Raw genomic sequence first — 4794 nt, forward strand, 5'->3', positions numbered from 1 at the left:
ATGGATAGCATTTTCCATTGTGAGTCTTTTGGAGTTGTCTTAGATTCTTGTGTTGCTGTGAAGAGCCAAGTCTATCAAAGTCAGTCATCCCATAATGTGAATGTTACTGTGTATAATATTCTCTTGGTTCTGCTCATTTCACTCTGCACCAGTTCATGTAAGTCTTTCCAATTTTGTTTTTAAATTTTGCCTGCTCATCATTTCTTGTAGCACAATAGTATTCCATTACATTTATGTACCACACCTTGCTCAGCCATTCCCCAATTGATGGCCATCCCCTCAATTTCCAATTCTTTGCCACCACAAAAAGAACTGCTATAAATATTTTTGTACATGTAGGTCCTTTTCCCATTTTTATGATGTCTTTGGGATGCATTCCTAAAAGTGATATTGCTAGGTCAAAGTGCACAATTTTATTGCCCTTTGGGAATAGTTCCAAGTCTCTCTCCAAAATGGTTGGATCATTTCACAACTCCACCAACAATGCATTAATGTTCCAATTTCCCCACATCTTCTCCAACATCCATCATTGTCTTGTTTTGTCATGTTGGCCAATCTGATAGAGGTGAGGTGGCACCTCAGAGTCATTTTAATTCGCATTTCTCTAATCAGTAGTGATTTAGGACATTTTTTTCACATGACTATAGATAGCTTTAGTTTCTTCCTTTGAGAACTGCCTGTTCATATCCTTTGACCACTTATCAATTGGGGAATGATATGTATTCTTATAAATTTAACTCAGTTCTCTCTATATTTTAGAAATGAGCCGTCTATCAGAGACACTGGTTCTAAAAATTCTTTCCCAGTTTTCTGCTTCCCTCCTAATCTTGGATGCATTAGTTTTATTTGTGGAAAAAACTTTTCAGTTTAATGTAATCAAAATTGTCCATTTTGCATTTCCTAATGTTCTCTCTCTTGTTTGATCATACATTCTTCCCTTCTTCATAGATCTGAAAGGTAAACTATTCCTTGCTCTTCTAGTTTGTTTATAGTGTCAGCATTTATATTTAAATTGTGTACCAATTTTGACTTTATCTTGGTATAGGGTGTAAATGTTGGTTTATGCCCAGTTTCTGCCATACATTTTTCCAGTTTTCCCAGCAGCTTTTGTTAAATAGTGAGTCCTTATCCCAGAAGCTAGAGTCTTTGGATTTATCAAATAGTAGATTAGTATAGTCATTGACTGTCATGTCTTGCATACCTAATCTATTCCACTGATCCACTACTCTATTTCTTAGGCAGTTCCAAGAAGTTTTGTTGATTTATAATACAATTTAAGATCAGGCACAGCTAGGCTATCTTCCTTTGCATTTCTTTTCACTAATTCCTTTGATATTCTGGACTTTTTATTCTTCCAGAAGAATTTTGTTATTGTTTTTTCTAGCTCTATAAAATAATTTTTGGTAGTTTTTTTTTTGGTATGATGCTGAACAAGTAAATTAATTTAGGAAGAATTGTCATTTTTATTATATTAGCTCGGCCTACCCATGAGCAACTGATATTTTTACAATTATTTAGATTTGACTTTATTTGTGTGAAAAGTGTTTTGTAATTGTGTTCATTTAGTTCTCAGTTTTGTTTCAGCACGTAGACTCCTAAATATTTTATACTGTCTATAGTAATTTTAAATGGAAATTCTTTTTCTGTCTCTTGATGCTGGGGAATCTTTTTTCCTCTGTCATTTCATCTTTCAGCCTCCATAGTAAGTCACTTTAATTCTCAGGGTTCAAGGTAAGCCTTAAGAAATGATGACAATCTCTATTGATACAAAAGTTTCCTCTGCTGACATGTTCCAACAATAATAAAATTAAAGGTCCAGTTCCTGTCTTTGTTCTTAACCTATACAGGAGAATAAAGCAGCTATGAAAGAAGAAGTTCAACCATGCTGGTATAAAAAAAAAAAAGGAACTTCATGTCAAGAATGGAGAAGCAGGTATTTGAGAAAATTTCTGCAAGCAAAGTTCACTGTGGCTTGCCAGACAAGACCAACACCACAACCTTATCTGTCCATTAGGTAAGAATTTTTAGCCTTGTTTTATAGATGTAAACTGAAGTTCAGTGGTAAATAAATTGCCAACGATTAACTTGAATAATATAATTAACACATATCACACCTTAGTTATTCTGAGTTTTAGAGCTCTGTACACCAATATTAAGGGGAAAAAGATTTAATAAATGGAAATAGTTAGACATAAGTCCATCTGAAGTCTTTTTTTTTATCTTGAAGTGGGCAATTATTTTATTTCCTTGCCCCATAGCAAGAACTTCATTTACACAGGAACCTGCAGCTAGTACAACAACTGACAAAGAGAGGTGTTTCCCCATTACAGGGGACCAGATTCCCAAGCAAAGATGGAACTAAATGGCTGAGTTCAACACCTCTTTCCCCTGCCCCTCTCCCCTCACCAAAAGAGAAAACAATAATCAAAACTGACAAAAATAAATCAGGACCCAGAACTTTCTAACAGCAGCTTTGATGAATGAATACAGAACAAGGGAGTTGAATTTTTCAACCATCTATGTTTGCATGGAAGCAAAAATGCTAGAGAGGTAATCCCCCTCCCCACCTTTCCTTGTAGCCAGAAATATGGGGTTTAGGAATGATAGGGAAAGTTCCCACCTACAGTTGGGAATCTTTGAAGGTTAATCAAGTCCAGGGCAGATAGGGCTTCTTATTTTGTACTAAAAGGTATGCAGAGAGAAGCTGGGACAAAGGTTCTCCATAAATTCAATTTAGCGATGTATCCTGCCTACCCTCCTTTCTAAAGTCTACAGAACTCAGAGCCACATGCTTTTAGTGATTTTATCACCACTGCGACATTTCATAAGACTGTGGAATGGAAGTTAGACAGGAGGGTAAAGGAGTTATATTTTAGGGTCCCAGTGCCAAATAAGTTTTCTCTTTGGTCCCTAGGCCTGGCCCTCAGTTTAGAAGAACAAGGAAATGTCAGGTGGGAGAGAGATGCAAGCTCCTGGCCCAACACCTCCACAGAAGACAAAAAGGAGCAAACACTCTCCCCTTATCCTCCATACTCCATGTCTTTCTGTACTATCTTTTAAGTGAAGTCTGGAGATACAAGCCCAAATAAGCCAGGCAGGAGTGGTTATAACTTTAGGGTAATATTTCCCTTTGAGAATGATATCTAGGAATATTGGGGGAGGATAAATCCTGCAGTAGGACTATGGAAGAGATGTTGCCAAGGAGAGATGATAAAAACAAGTTTGGTCAAATACTGGGGTAGTCATACAGCATTTTCTTCTGTCTCTCCCACCCACCCCTCTTACCAATGTATCAAACTGTTCCCACTCCCTAGGGTAAGAAAACTGGGAAGTCCTCCCTGGTCCGAGACTACCTGAAAACAACCTACCAACACCCCCCTCCCCTGACCCTTCTATCCATCACATCAAAGGCTGATTTCACAGGGTGGGAAGAGGGCAGGAAGGAGGGGTGCCATCCCCATTTCCCAATCATACATGTCGAAAACTTCCCCTAGCCAATCCATCAGCTCTGTCCTGCACTGCCTTCTTCCCATAGATGCTTTCATCACTGTAGGCCACATAGAGAAAATAGTCTTCCTTATGGTTGTCCTCATAAAGTTGGCCAGTGGTAGCACTAGTAGGAGGGATAGTGTTGTTGACAAAGAAGAATAGGGCGTCTTCTGGCCGAAGGTGGATCCTCTTCTGAATTAAGAAGTAGAACTGACCAACTGTAAGGTCAGAGGGCACCAAGTACTTCCTTTTGTCCAGGTCAGGGACTCTGGCTTTAGGTGCCTTCTCCACAATTACAGGGACTCTCAGGATATTTCTTCCGAATCTTCTCCCCTTCTTTCTTCCGGTACTAGAAAGGATGATCCTCCTTGTATTGGAATTTCATGATGCTCCTCAGCGTCTCCGATCTCCCCTGGGGGCCTGACTCAGGCAGAGGAGATTGATTCTCCGAGGCTGACTTTCCCGGGTCGGAGTCCAGTAACAGACTCCAAGAGCCCCGATGGTGCTAACCACTGCTGCCCTGCCCACTCTGCTCCACCAGCCCACTGAGAGTACTCAGAACTGAGGCCCTGGGTGGCCCCCATCTGAAGTCTTGATAACTACTTTTTTATACAGCAAATGTCAGTGTGGTCTAGGAGCTACAGAATGATGGGTATCTATGATATGGATTTACAAAGGACCTTCATTTCTATTTACTGGAAGGCATGTTTACAATGCATATGTGATCAATGAATTCAGATCTTTGAAATCCAATCCCAGTGACCTTTCTACTCCACTTTTTTAACCTTCCCACTTCTTCCAAACATATCTTTTGATGTCAAAGGGAACACTATCCTTCAAGTGACTGAAACTTTCCATGTTGCTGTCACCCTTGGCTCCTCTCTCACACTCATTCCATGTATCCTATCGAGTTGAATTGTTTCTGTTTTCACAAGATCTCTCATATATACCCTCTTCTCTCCAGGTACACAGCCTCTAGTCTAAAACCAGATCATATTACCTCCCACCTGGACAGCTGCAATAGTCTTCTGTTTGGCTCCCCATTCCAAACTATTCTGCTCAACTGCCATAGTGATCTACCTAAAATGTAGATCAGACCACACTCAGTAAATTCCAGTGTCACCCTATTACTCCCAAGATCAAATACCATGCAGAATCCTCTGGTATTTAAAGTTATTGGGAACTTGTCCTCTTTTAAACTTTCTAGGCTTCTTATACTTTACTTCACATCTATCTGCTCTACAATCCAGAGACTAGACTAGCTTTCTTTCTGTTCCTTATACACAATGCTCCATCTCTCTACTC

At 39.5% G+C, this 4794-nt stretch overlaps 1 pseudogene; it reads right to left on the minus strand.

The window, feature by feature from the left end:
- Positions 1–3461: 3461 nt before the first annotated feature.
- Positions 3462–3874, minus strand: LOC110200955 (gamma-aminobutyric acid receptor-associated protein-like 1 pseudogene; annotated as a pseudogene).
- Positions 3875–4794: the final 920 nt, after the last annotated feature.

The sequence above is a fragment of the Phascolarctos cinereus genome, unplaced genomic scaffold (assembly GCF_003287225.1).
Source record: "Phascolarctos cinereus isolate Bilbo 61053 unplaced genomic scaffold, phaCin_HiC Scaffold_7;HRSCAF=346, whole genome shotgun sequence".
Classification (NCBI taxonomy): Eukaryota; Metazoa; Chordata; class Mammalia; order Diprotodontia; family Phascolarctidae; genus Phascolarctos; species Phascolarctos cinereus.